We start from the raw sequence: 15,317 nt of genomic DNA on the forward strand, positions 1-15,317 counted from the left end.
GAGCTGACATTGATGGCTCATCAGGGCAGATGCCATTTATAGGGCCCTGGGTCACACCACGATGGAGGAGCCCTTCATGGGATTGTTAAATGCCAAGAATGTGCTTCATATGTTCATGTGTTCTCTGGTCATTCTGAAAAACAATCCTTATGTAACAGGCTATGGCTTCACCAGTTTTGAAAATAAAGAATGCAGGGGCTGGAGAGATAGCACATACTGCTCTTCCAGAGGTCCCAAGTTCAATTCTCAGCACGCATACCAGGCAGTTCACAACTGCCTATTAATTCATTTCCAGTGGATTGGAACCTATAGCTTTCAAGGGTTCTGCACTCATGTACACACACATGCGCGCACACACACACACACACACACACACACACATGTACACACACACACACAGAGACACATGGTTAAAAATTAAAAATAAATCTTTTAAAAATGAAGACTATGAACTCAGAAGTCTCATAGCTTGCCAAAATCAGTTAGTTAGTAAGTGACTCATTCTTATAGCATTAGATCTTCCACGTAGCCACATTGCCTGAATCAATAGGTTGGCCAATCTCAAAGCCTGGTCTTCATGAAAAATTCACATCCCTATACCTGTGCCAAGATACATTGAATCAGAGTTTGGGGGTGAACAGCAATGGGTGCTTTCAATAGAGTCCTTTGTTATGCACAGTAACCTCCAGCATTAATGATGCTCTAGAGGTCTGTTCTACTGCACCACCAGACATCCAGTAACTCAGTCTAGCAATATGTAGTAATGCTTGTGCTTTCAATTCCTGCTCTGAATCCTGGTATAAAGACCTCTTCCTATTCTGCCTTTCACATGTTACTGACCAGACAGCTTCCCCAGGTAAGGCAACCCGCCACACCACAACGATAAGTTTTTCTATGGTAAACACACTGGTTTTTGTTAGTTATGGATGGCACCCACCACTTCTAGTGGTTAACTCAGTAACTCTGCACCATGGACAACGGTGTGAGAGCAAAAGGTGTTCAATAAAGAGCAATGCTAGAGGTAGCCAAGGAGACTGAAAAGGCTTTTGGCTTTTGTTGACTGTCAGTGATTTTTTTTTTTTTTTTTAAGATTTTGTGTTTTTCAAACCTGATGTTTTTGCTGTGTTGCAGTCCTCTGTACTAATTTCCGGGAGAAACCAGCTATCCTTTCTGTGGGTGCTCTGCCAGCAACAACAGGAAAGCCAGCTAACTTTCTTCCTGTCTTTGCACTGTGTGATAAGATGCTTTGCCCAATGCTCATGAGCAAAGAGAGCAAAGGGCTCTTTCTGCTTCTTTATTTCCCCCTTAGTTACAAACCATTTCTGCTGCTGGCTCTAGGGTTCCTTCCTAACTGCCAGTGCTACTGACATCACAAAACATAACTGAAGAGTCAGCTGCTATGAGCAGAGAGAATCAGTAAAGATAAAAGTATGGAAAGAAGTAACTGTGGTAGATATTCCAATAGGCATCTAGTTGGCATGTAACAGACTGATGGTGTGTTTAGGAAGACACATGATTGCCCAGAATGAAGAACACAGTTTCAGCCTCCCTTGCAGCTAGATAAAGCTAAATTAAACAATGACATAAAATACATATGGTGGAGCATAGCAGCCACTGCTGGTACTTGCCTTTGTGCTCTTGTCTTCTACATTCTTTCTTCATTTCTGTTGGCTGGAGTGTAAACATCATGGCCGCAGCTATTATTGCCATTTTCAAAATTGGGGCAAACTCAGAGCAGCAAAACTGTCAGTGACAAGATACCCACTACGTCAACCCTGAACCCATCTTTCTAGAGAAAGAAAGTCACACTGAGTCTCGTTCATGGCTTGATGAAGGATGGGGCTTGCTACCACACATAACCAAACCTGCTCTAACATGGCCTCTGTTGCCTGAACTCCACATACAGCAGACATTGGTCCTGGATTTATTTTGTTATGAATCAATGAAATAAAACTGATTCTATATAATAATTCTTTTTGTGAAAAGTGAAAATTCCTACTTAACAAGCTAATGAGCATACAGCTAGAGTTGTTTGGTTCTGCTGCTCTTCAATTGTTTCTTGAGAGGCTGAGGAGGTTCAGGCAACCTCAGAAGAGACCTGTGTTTCTCTATGATTCGGACTGCAAAGTTCACCAATCCCATTTAATTTAACTCCATGATCAGATCACTACTAACCCTGAAGCCTCTATTTGACTACTTCTGTTTGTCTTAGTTAGGGTTTCTACATCCAAAAGCAACCTGGGGAGTAAAGGGCATATTTCACTTCCACTTCCTAACAGTCCGTCTCTGAGAGAAGTTAGAGCAGAACTCTAGCAGGCCAAGACCTAGAGGCAGGACCTGAAGCAGACACCAGGCAGAAATACTGCTTACTGACTTGCTCCCCATGACTTACTCAGCCTACTTTCTTCTACTGTTCTGGACCAACTGCCCAGGGGTGGCCCCACCCATACTGGGCTAGGCATTCCCACATCAATCACTAATAAAGAAAATGCTTTCTAGGCTTGCCTATAGGTCAATCTTATGGAAACATTTTCTCAGTTAAGACAAGGCTGTGGAGCCCCCAGCTGGATCAGGCCCTCTGGATAAGTGAGACAATTGAATAGCTTGATCTGTTTGGGAGGCACCCCAAGTCTGTGGGACCAGGATCTGTCCTTAGTGCATGAGCTGGCTGTTTGAAACCTTGGACTTACACAGGGACACTTTGCTCAGTCTGGAAGGAGGTGACAGGACCTGCCTGTACTGAATCCACCAGGTTTAAATGAATCCCCAGGGGTGCCTTGATCCTGGAGGACATGGGAATGGAGGGGAGGGGCTAGGGGAAGGTGGGGGGGGCGGGAGGGGGGAGGACAGAGGAACCCATGGCTGATGTATAAAATTTAAAACACATAATAAAAAGAAAAAAAAAAAAGATACCCTCTTCCCAAATTGCTTGAGTCTGTGTCAAGTTGACATAAAACTAGCCAGCACTCTTTCTTTGAACGTGCTGTTATTTTCCTAATAGAAGTTGTGTTAGCTCATCAACACTGAAAACTCCCCCACACCACCATTCTTTCCTTTGTTTCTTCTGGCCTTTTGCCACTCCCAGGAGCACCTGAGATGAGATGCTGGGATCTAGAAAATTCCAGGGAGGTGAAGCAAAGGAGGGGCTGCAATGGTTTGAAGAGGAGCTGTTGGCAGGCCTGTGTTTCAGAACCATTCTCACGGGCACCTTCCTCTGTGCCGGATTCTCCTGAACTTTCCTGGCTCTTTCTTCTTATGTAAATGTGAAAGTCCTCCGCCCCACTTCATGCTTTATTATTCCCAAATAGCAAATGCATTAGGGCCTTTGATTCATCTGTGGAAAATGCATTATGAAGCAAAGCTTAATGCTCTAAAATGGTTAGTTCATGGGGTTTTCATCTGAGGAATATCAGAGAAGCATTAATTCCTCGTCTTCAATTGGCACAAAAATTCACTGGATCTCCTCACAAAAAGTAGCCCCTCCCACCTCTGCTCCGAAGAGTACAGGAGACAAATCAAAAGTCCTAAACAAACTTCCTGTACCCAAGGGCTTCAGGGGGAACTCCTGTTCCAGGAACAACTGGCCTCCAGGAGAGAAGTCTTTCAGAGGCAGTAAGCTCTTAGCACTCTGAGCTTTTCAAGGTGAGTTTTGTGTTATAGAAACAGAGTATCTGGCAGCCTGGGCTTGCCTGGGATGACCTTGAACCTGATCCTGCTGACTCTGCCACTTGAATGTTGAGCCATCCTGGCTATTTTACATAGTGCTGGGCATGGAACCCAGGGTTCTGCACATGTTACCACACCCCAGCCTTCAAGAGAACTAATTTTAGCCCCTGGCCAAGTACAAGGCCTGGAGTCTTTTATTTCCGCATTGATGAGCCCACCCTGCCGTTAGAGAAAGGACTTTAATGAAAATAGGGTTGTAAGGTCTACATTACAAGAAAAAGACTGGAGAGCCCTTAGTGCCAGTGATAACTCTGCACACTGTAAATCAGCACGCCCTCATTTCTCTATCTACACCAGTATTAACTAGCAATGCAGTGAATAATCCTCTCATGGAAAATAATTCTTTAACAAAGGAAGAGTTGGGAAACACTGGCTAAAAAACAAAACAAACAACCAAAAAAAACCCAAAAAACAAAAACAAACAAACAAACAAAAAAAACAGATAGATGTCACAGTTTCTCAGACCATCCCCTTTGTGAAACAAAATTAAATGCCACCTACAAAAATCCCCCTAATAAATAAATTTAGGGTGAGAAATCAACTCAACAAACCATTTTAAGAAGTGATGTGCCTCCTGCACTCACTAATGTTGTTACTCACCCTGCTGCCAACTACAAGGATGTGGGTCTTCAAATGTGTGCAGGAGGCAGAGGCAGGAGGACCACTACAAGTTCAAGTGCAGCCTGGTCTAGACACAAGTTTCAGGCCAGCCAGTGATGCCAAGAGGAGGAGAAACTTCTCTGGCAGGGTGGGGACCCCAAGCAGCAGTTCTGAAAACATGCTTTTTGGAGGCCAGGAGGCCAGAGGAGAGCCTGGCTGCTGTGTCTGCATTGTCTCCTGAATGTGCACCTTGTCTAAAGGCAAGGATGCCTAAGACTGACACCTGACTCCCTGTTGGGCCAACTGGACTGAATGTTCATCCCCCTCCCACACCTCACCCCAGCCTGTAGAGCAGCGGTTCTCAACCTTCTTAGTGCTCTGACCCTTTAATATAGTTCCTCAAGTTGTGGTGACCCCCACCCATAAAATTGTTTTGTTGCTACTTCATAACTGTAATTTTGCTACTGTTATGAATTGTAATGTAAATATCTGTTTTTTTTATGATGGTCTTAGATGAATCAATGCACCCAACTGGGTCGAAACCCACAGGTTGAGAACCACTGCCCTGGAGTCACCCCTCCATGGTACCTTGATTTCTGGGGCCCTCCTGCTGTGCAGGAGTCTGACTTCTCTTCCCTCTTAGGATCCCAATCAAAATAAAATCCACCCTCAAATTCACAAGACAAGCCCTGGGACCTGCTGGCTTGGGGTGGCCTTGGTGACTGGTGATTTTCTGGGACCATAGCTCTTCAAGACAGTTTCCATCATCTCAAAGACATCTCCGAATGTTTCTGCATCATTAAGATGACATAAAGATTGTTTCAAAACAAAACAATCAAGAATCAAAACAAACCAACAAGAAACAAGTGAGGAGAGTCAGCATTAAACTCTGCCTGTGAGAGGATACAGACTGAAGTTAGTCTAGGTGCCAGCAACTTTCCAGCTCTGTGCTGCATCTTAAACACACACTGCTCTCTCCCTTTGGACTCCGCTTCTGCCCTCTCTCTTGTGTCTGTTAGCATTAACCCCAACACAGAGGCAAGTCAGTGAGTATACCAGGTCCTTAAAAATCACCAGAACAGAAGGTCTTAAGTGTTTTTATCACAGAACTAGACACCAGTTTTCCCGACTTCCTCATCCCCTGGCACCTACAACAAATGCCACACTACACACCATATGGAAACACTGCTCTGTTAATTACACTTTAGGAAAGCTCGTGAAACCTTCACACATATACTCTCAACTCTGCCCTTTCTCCTCGTGTTAACAATTTAAGGCTAGAGGTGTACCTTTCAGAGCTGTTGGAGCGGGGACAGAGGATTAAAACCGGGTTTTCTATGCACTGTACAGATGATACATCAAGAAGTACTATAAACACAGGGTTACAGTGCACATCTTACTCTGAAATTTGCCCTTTGAAAAATGGCAAGGAGGCCAAGCGGTGGTGGCTCACACCTTTAATCCCAACACTTGGGAGGCAGAGGCAAGCGGATCTCTGTGAGTTCAAGGCCAGCCTGGTCTCCAAAGTGAGTTCCAGGAAAGGTGCAAAGCTACACAGAGAAACCCTGTCTCAAACAAACAAACAAACAAAAAAATAGTAAGGGCTGCATGGATCCCATGTGAGGTTGTAACATCTCAGCAGACTCCTAGGTTTGCAATGATTTTATTAAGAGAAATGTTAAGGGTTACTGATGTGACTCAGCTGGTGGAGTGCTTGGCTAGCATGCAGGAAGCCTTGGGTTCTGTCCCCAGCACCATATAAACCAGTCATGGTGGTACACTCTTGTAATCCCAGCACTTAGTAACTAGAACTGGAGAATCAGGAGTTCAAAGTCAATTCTCAGCTTAAAAAAAAAAAAAAAAAAAAAAAGTTTTGGGTCTGCCTGAAGCTATATGAGACCCTGTCTGAAGAAAAGAAGGAAGGAAGGTAGATGGGTAGGCTGGCTTGTTGTGCAAATATCTTGAACTGCAGGAGTAAAGCACCCAATGGTATTTTGCAGGTAAGTTGCAAGCTGGGTTGGTGGGTGGGTTTAATGCTGATAATTGATAACTGCTGTGCCCACTCACAGGGCACCACCGTGTCCAAGTGTGCCTTCTCCCACGTTTTCATCTATACTGGACCCAAGCAGGCTCCTACCTTTCTGCTGGCTGAATGGTTACACACTGATAACCTATCTCATTTGCAGTTCTTCAACTACTAGTGAGATGACCCATCCCTGTTGACTGCATACTGTATTTCATTCTCCAAGAATGAAAAGCATCTTTGTATCCTTTGCTGGTCTACAGCTGGAGTAAGCTTAATGGTTCATTTAGGGAACTTACACATTGTAGCTAGTACACTTTAAATATCCCATGTGTTTCAGATAGTGGCTTTCAGTCTATTGCTTATCTTTAACTTTTCAATGAACCTTTTGTTTTGTTTTGTTTTTTGTTTTTTTGTTTTTTGTTTTTTTTTTTTTTTCCTAGACAGGGTTTCTCAGTGCAGTTTTGGTGCCTGTCCTAGATCTCGCTTTGTAGACCAGGCTGGCCTTGAACTCACAGAGATCCACCTGGCTATGCCTCCTGAGTGCTGGGATTAAACACAAGCATCACCACCACCTGGAGAATCTTTTTACTTTAGAAAAGAAGCATGAACTGTGAACCAATGGCTGAGGAGCTCCCATGGAACTGGACTAGGACCTCTGGATAAGTGAGACGGTTGATTAGCTTGAACTGTTTGGGAGACCCCCCAGGCAGTGGAGCCGGGACCTGTCCTTGGTGCATGAGCTGACTTTTTGGAGCCTGGGGCATATGCTGGGACACTTTGCTCAGCCTTGGTTTAGGGAGGAGGGGACTGGACCTGCCTTGGTTGAGTCTACCAGGCTGGTCTGATTCCCCAGGGGAGACCTTGCCCTGGAGGAGGTAGAAATGCGGGGGATGGATTGGGGTGAGGTCTGGGAGGTGGAGGACGGGGGAATCCATGGCTGATATGTGAAATTAAATTAATTATAAAATAAAAATATTTTTAAAAAGTCGGATGCAGACCCCACGCTCTTTCTGCTCTCTGCTCCCCTCTTCCCCCACCCCACCATCTTTCTCTCTCACCAGGCCTGGTCCCCTCCCCCCTTTTCCTCCAAATAAAGCTCTAAATACTGGGGAAAAGAAAGAAAAAGAAAAGAAAGGAAGCTAACTGTTACATAAGCCTGTGAATTCTTCATTAATGATGAGGTCATTTTGTGTTTGGGCCAGAAACTCCACTTTTTTGGTTAAAAACTATGAAACCTTCTCCTCTAAGAATTTATAACTTTTATTAATTTTGTTTTTCCATGCATATGGATGTTTTGCCTGCATGTGTCTATGCATCATTGTGTAGAGCCTGAAGAAGCCAGTAGAGGGCATCAGATCCCCTGGGACCAGAGTTACTAACAGTTGTTGGCTGCCATATGGGTGCTAGGAATCAAAGCTACGGGTCATCTGGAAGAACAGCCAGTGCTCTTAATCATGGAACTGTCTCCTTGGCTCCTCTTCTAGGAATTTTATTATTGGTATTGTTTTATTTGGTTGTTACATTAAATAATAATTCCTTGGGACTTTCATTGTGAATGATAGAGCCCAGGTTTTGTTTTGTTTTTTCTTTTGTCTTTTTTTTTTTTTAACCCCCTGAAATGGGCAGCCTACTGTTTCAACACATGTACTGAATATTCACCAATTTCATCTGTTTAGAATAATTTTTACCATGACTGCCTCTCCTACATCACTGGTCTATTCTGGGCTTGGCATTCTGTCCCACTGATTGCCTGGTCTGTGTGCTTGAATCCCTTTGCAGTGTTAGAATATATTGATGAACATGAATTGCTCTCCTGGCAAAAAGGAAAGTCTCCAGGCATCCTTCTCTCTCTTTGTTCCCCTCAAGAACAGTGCCAAAGGACCCAGGTAGACAGCACACCCATTTACCCTTGGAACTTTCCCAAATTCATTTTAAGAAGCAATGCTGCCTTTAATAAAACCATCATCAATAGCCACCATGCCCCAAAGGAAAAAGAAACCACAGTGCTGTCTGAAGTTACCATCATGTACACTCCTGGCTGAGCAATCCTGAAAGCAGTGGCCCCTTTCATCTCCCTCCCTCTAAGTCACATGATCAATGGATAACCACACTTAGGTCCTCTTCCTTTGGAGAAGAAAACTGATTTTTTTAAAAGAGAGAGAGAGCCTTGGGTCTGGGGAAAGGGCTCAGGCAGTGCAGTGTTTGCCTTGCAAGTCTGAGCGCTGAGTTTGATCCCTGGAACTCACAGAAAGTGGGGCACAGTGTTTTGCTGTTGTCAGCAAGTGCTAGGGGCTGGCCTACCTGGGGAGTTCCAGGCCAGTGAGAGAGCTTGTCTCAAGAAAGATGGTGGACAGCATTCCAGGTTTCCCTCTGTCCTCCATGTCAATGTGTAAACACAAATGCGCGCACGCGCGCGCGCGCACACACACACACACACACACACAATCTTGGGGTTTTTTCCCCTAAGTGATAATATAACATGGTGACTAAATAATCTATAGGCTTCCTTTTAGCTCATACCTTCAAATATTGATGACTTATGATAGACTTATTTAAACATCTAAGTCATTGTGGAGTGACTTAAATGCCCTGAACTTTAATCCCAGAACTTGGGAGGCAGAGGCAGGCAGATCTTCATGAGTTCAAGGTCAGCCTGGTCTACATAGTGAGACCCTGTCTCAAAATGAATAAATTAAATTAAAATTTAAGTCAATGTAGCTCAGTAATTTAAATTTTAATCTTTAGAGCCAAAAACTTGGATCCAAATTCTGTAGCATATTAACCTGCTTACCAATTCCAAAGATCTGATTTCCTCATCTGTCTATGATTCAAGAAATTGCCTACTTTGTTTTGGGAAGAATTGGGAAATTATGGGCATAAAGCACTTATATACCAAAGCCCTGGGTGGATGCCCAGGAGGAAGACCACTCGCAGCATGGTGTGACTTTCAGAGCTGGCTCTTCTGTGCATACAGTGGTTCCAAGTGTTTGTGCATCTTCTCAAGGGTGCAGAAGGGCAACTGCTCACACTGCTGAGGGCATCCTGGGCACCCAGGGCATCCAGTACACCCAGGGCATCCAGTGCATCCAGTACACCCAGGGCATCCAGGGTATCCAGTACACCCAGGGCACCCAGGGCACCCAGGGCATCCAGTGCATCCAAGGCACTCAGGGAATTCAGGGTATTTAGTGCATCCAAGGCATCTAGAACATCCAGGGCACCCAGGGCATTCAGGGCAAGTTCACAGTCCTGCACACACAATCTTGAGGACTCTGATTCCTTTGCAAGCCCAGCAAGACCCAAGAGGCAGAGCTTCTTTGAAAGCATATGAGTTTGAGAAGTTTCTGAGGTTTTATAAGGACGACCCACTTACTATAGATTACATTCCGTCCCATTTAGGGTCTGCTGTGGAGAAGTGTCTTGTCATCACCACTGTGAGTGAGAAGTGCTGTCAAAACTCTTACCACTTTACAAAAGCAGTGGGAACATAAGTGGGATCTACCTGTCTCATCATTTATTTTAGCTCAATAAATCATGCATCAGAAATCCTCTGTGTGGGGGCTAGAGAAGTAGCTCAGTATCTAAGTGTGTTTGCTGCTCTTGTAAAGGACCTGAGTTGGTTTCCAGCAGCCTCTTCAAGCAGATCACAACTGCATGTTTACTCCAACTCCAGAGGATCCAAAGCTCTCCTCTGGCCCCCTAACTCACCCATATTTATGTGTGTATACACATTAATAAAAACACTATAAGTCTTTGTTTTTAATCCTCAGTATGGTAGCTGCGCATGATGCTGTATACTCAGCACTCAGGAAGTAGAGGCAGGAGGATCAGGAGTTTGAGGTCATCTTTGGCTTCCCATAAAGTTAGAGGTAAGCCTGAGCTACCTGAGACCCTGCCTCAAAAGGATCAAGTAAAAAAAAATTCTCGGTGTGTTTAACTTGCTCACTGCTAAATGAGCGGACTGACTGTGCTACATTTATGGTGAGTTGTTTAGGGGATGCCTAGCTAACAAGGTGGTGGTGCTTCGTTCAAGCAATGGATGGCTATTTGTTTTCAACATTGCAAAGAAAACTTTTTTCTGTTCATTTGACATGAATGATTTGCCTGGATATTTGTGCGTGTGTGTGCCTGTAGTGAACTGACCAATGCACTCTGGTATGTGTGGAATTTAGCAGAGAATAATAAGAACCAAAAGGAGCAAACCTGGATTTGTTCCTAGGCCAGGTCAAAGGCCTGTGTCTCTGGATAAATGAGATTATGCAAAAAGTACTTTGTAGGTAGTAATTTAATCTATATTTAAGTACAAATAATTCCTTTTTGCCCGGTATGGGTCTCTTTCTGAGTCTTAAGATTATACAAACACTGGTGTCATGTATAGAAAAGGAGAAACAGCACATACTTCAGAAGTTTGAAATCTAGTGTCTTTTCATCAGAATTTACAGATCACTGTCCTTATGAGTGGCAATGTAACAACTAGAAACAAAGTGATTCTAAGCCCCTCTGAGTGGAAAAAGTAGTAACTGCATTTAAATAGAAGAAAGAACAATTTTTAAAATTAATTAAAGGAGCATTTGGTACATGGAAGGTCATATATTTTACACTTTACATTTGCAGATAATGAGGCCTCACGTGTCTATAATAATTGTTGCTGGCTTTCTGTAGTGGGTGAAGCACAAATACAAAGTGTACTTGAAGCCTGGCTGTAAGTAGATTATGAACATTTAATGTAGAATGTTATCATAATACTCAGGGTACCCAGTTGCGGGCTGTGTCACCCACTTTCCAGCGTGCTTCTGAAGATCATAGTTAATTCTGCTGATTTATGGTAATGCTGCCGCCTATCGTCCACGGCATCGAGACCGCTAACAAGCTTAGGATAAGCCTGAGCTGGAATGGTTTGAGGTTTAAATTTCTGTAACGATTATAAAGTAGAAGGAGCAAAATCCTACTTCAGCAGAAAAAAAAAAAAAAAAAGGTAGGGCATCTCCACTCCACACCGCACCCCTCCTCCACTCCCAGCAGCTCCCACAGCAGCACAAGTAACTTCTAACATTTCAAACGTGTGCAGTGTTCCTGACCCGGAGTATTCCTAATTCAAATACACCCCACTCCCAGCTTTTCCTTGCTAAAGACTATTCTGGAAGACCCCTTTCCTACCTACCTTCTCCTTTTGAAGAGATTGCTCTTTTTCTAACAAATTCCATTTGAGAAGTTACCTTTTTGAACGTTAATTCATATTACATTCAGTTTTGGAAATCAGCATGGTCATTAGCCTCTTATAGCCAATCGACTGTGTCATTAACATGTGGCCCCAGCACACAGGTCCTGTTCTCTTTTGAAGTCAAGGGTTTAAAGCAGCATTGGCAGGGAAGGAAAAGCAGAAGCTGGAGAGGGCCTGTCTGTGAAGTCTGCACCCCAAAGAGGAAGATGAACAGTCCCTGACAGCCACCAGAGATGGAACCTCCACCATTCTTGCCAAGAGAGAAGAGCAGCTAAAGCTTGTCATACTTTTGGCTGCAATGTCCTGCTCAGCACAAGAAACAGGCTCAATAAGACCAAACTTTAAGCTTTCTTTCATTAAAAAAAAAAGCACGCATCTTTAATGCCAGCAGCTGGGAGACTGGGGCTATATAGTAAAACCTTGTCTCAAAGTAATAAGTAAGTAAGTAACATATACTACCATGTGGCTCTTCAGCAAACATCTTTCTGTAACACAGTCAGCCTCTACCTTGTGCTTTTAGGTAGGGACAATGGCTAATGGTCCACAGGTCCCCATGCTCTGAGCTAGGGAAGGTATGCTCAGGTCCACTGCAATCCTTCCCCCAAAGAACCAGAGATGGTCCAGTACCTTCTGCCTCTCTGAACTGTAATTTTAAGTTTCATCCCACAAAAGGCTGGATCTTTGACAACAGGAAGAATGTGGGGTAAAGAAAACATGAGTAACACATGTAGCCACGGGACTGCTCATCCTAGCTTCAAAACCCGATGACAGTTACCTCACCACTGTCATTGGGAAGAAGTCTGGACAAACTTTACTATCTTTAAGGTAAGCCTTTGTTTAGAAAAACAAAATTTTCTGAGGGACAGAGCTTAGTTGATAAACTGTTTGACTACCATGCGTGAAGTCCTGGGCTCTAGCCCTAAGCACAGCATGAATCCAGGGTGGTGGCCCAATCCTGCCTTCCCAGGACTTGAGAGGTAGAAGCAGGAAAATCAGGAGTTCATGGTCATACTCTTCTCTATAGTGAGTTCTAGCCCAGCCTGGGCTATGTGAGAACCCATCTTAAAAAAAAAAAAAAAAAAAAAAAAAAAAAAAAAAATCTGTTGTGTAAGAACAATGCTTTGTGTATTCTGACAGATGATGTCTTTAGAGTCTAGGCATAGCTGTTGAGAGAAGTGAGGAATGAAGGTTCCAGTTTGAGCACAGTTGAATTGACAGTGAAGGAGGAAGTGAGATGGGCGTGGGAGAGCTAGGGGAGAGGGGAATGTGGTGGCCAGGACAACAAGGGAACAGAACATCATGGTTCCCAGTCTACCAAGTCCAAGACCAGGCAGTGAGGGTGGGGTGAGTTCTCAGATCCAGAGGGTGATAGTGTAAGCAAACAAACCAAAAAAGAAAAAGGCAGAAACCCAGGAAGGAAGTGGTTAGTAATCTCACACCTTTGGGAGGCTGGAGCCTAGCATGGAAGCAGAGTCCCCAGGAGACCCAGGCCATCTCCTAGCTAGGGTTTGCTTTCAAGATGCCATCCTCCCGCCTCCACACTCACTACCAAACAAACACAGAAATCCACTACTGTTCTCCCCAGGCGCTCCATTTTCTTCCAATCTGAGAGCCATTTGTGTGTATAATTGAAAATTAGCGGTGCAGCTGTTTGGAGAGAGTAATTTATCACCGCGCATTGTTCGAGCCTGACACTTAGACCTGGCTCTAACAAGCCAGTGCTTGCTGGGGGCTGAGCTACAGTGAGTGATTCGGGGCTGTAATGCTGCGTCTCCCCTGCGTTGTTGCTAATTGTAGCCTCTTTTTCTCCATTGAATTGGGAGTTGAGTAAAAGAGCCTGTTTGCTGTGTGGGTGAGGCTGCCAGGGCCGCCGGCTATTATCACAAGACACTCTTGATCTTTTGAAAAGCAGGAAATAGAATTTTTCTCCAACAGGGAAAGTAATTTGCGATGCGTCCATTAGTTCTTCATTAAAGCAAGATTAAATTGCACGGCAAATCACATCTGTGTTGGGATGATTAAAGGGTGGCATTTTAGAGGCCAAAACTAATTACTAGTCAAAATGAATGGGAGTGAAAAAACAGTCGTGTTTTTACATTAGATAGTGTGGCTTGTAATTAGATTCAAGCTAATTCCACTATTTCTTCTCTTTTAATGAGATGAGCCTGTCCTCATCTTTTTCTAGGCCATGCTAACAGCCCCAAATGTATAATTTTGATAATACTAAGAGTTTACTTTATTGAAATTTCCTTGCTACCTGCCACAAGTGACTCTCCTCCACAGCACTTTATTACCAGGACACAAGCCTCTGACGACCTAACTTACAAAGAAAGCCATTTCAAATGAGTCTGTGTGTACCTAAAAATGTACATTGTGAAGTTACTGGAATGAGATATCTGTAGAAATCTGTTCAAATCAAATCCTTCTAGACTGAACAGTTAGAAGAAACACGAAGAAAGGTGTTAGAGAAGCGAGCACTGGAGGCCTTCAAATCCCGTGTGCTGGGGCACCTCAGTTATTTTTATACCTCCCCCATTCTCAGCTTTTCCTACCATTAAAGTATGCTCTGATGGATTTCTGTCTGAGTTCAATTTTTATTTTCATTAAAAAAAAACCTTAGGAATTCTAAGAATCACATTAAGAAACTTAAGACACACACGTCTCTAAGTGGATCTTGGTATTTCTCTGAGACTGGTCAAATTCACTCTATTTTAGTTTTTCACAATGGAAAATGGACATTTTTTGAGGATTAACAATCCCGGTCATATTTAGATGAGTCATTAGATACAGTCCTTAGCAGAAAAAGAGAAGCAAATGGACATTGGCTGTGAATGGATGCTCCAACCCTCATCTTACCAGAAAGCGTTGGCAGCAGCAGCCTCAGTGGAATGCCACTGCTTTGCCTTTCTGAGGATGGTCCCGCCCTTGGAGTCTCAGACCACTCACTCTCCCTCTTTGTTGCAAAGCCCCTCTTGACCTTAAGGTCAAAGGCCACAGTTTCGTTCCTGGGGTCTTTACACTCATGACGACAATGAGGCAATCAACTTCTCCGAAAGGTGATAAACAGACAGATGGATGAACCGCACTGGAATGGCTGGTGCAAATCAAATCTTTTTTCATATTCTTTCAGTTAAGTTTACAGAACAATGGCTGTCTCTTACACTAAAACTGTAGAGGTGTAGACAGACAGAAGGATGCACTTTCCAACATGTGGATCTGTTACCAAAATGTGTGCACAAACAGTGAAAACAGAACATGGGCCAAGTGTGGATGTGCCCCCAACACCCAAAAGCTGAGACGGGAAGATGGAAAGTCCAAGGCCAGCTTGGCCTACACAGTGAGACACTGCCTCCCAAATAAAAAGAATAGATTCCATATTCCTGAAAGCCAGTGTCTAGACATGTAGATTTCATGTTATGGTTTATATTCACATTGACTCTCTTTTCGTTCATTCCAGTTGGAGTGGGCGTGTTGTCTAACTTCCCGTGCTTTAGTGTTAGGGTGACTGTGACAGTTAATGCTCTTCCACTCACTGTTTTATATCTATTCCCTGTCTCATCTTATCATAGAAATACAACAATGGCCAGACAGGCATCTGAAAGAGCATCATGGTAGACAGCAGAGCTCAGCAGAGCAGCTGCAGTGGGGATCCCGCTTCTTCCTGTGTGTGGTGCCCTAACCACAGGCAGATGAGCAATAAGGGAGTTGCCATTTGCTACTAATTCAAGAAAAGAGCTAAACCAG

General features: G+C 43.8%; 1 pseudogene; it reads left to right on the plus strand.

Annotated features, from left to right (window-relative positions):
• Positions 1–15,317, plus strand: part of LOC118585554 — a 57,133-nt pseudogene that overhangs the window by 13,715 nt on the left and 28,101 nt on the right.

This window comes from Onychomys torridus, chromosome 6 (genome assembly GCF_903995425.1).
Source record: "Onychomys torridus chromosome 6, mOncTor1.1, whole genome shotgun sequence".
NCBI lineage: Eukaryota > Metazoa > Chordata > Mammalia > Rodentia > Cricetidae > Onychomys > Onychomys torridus.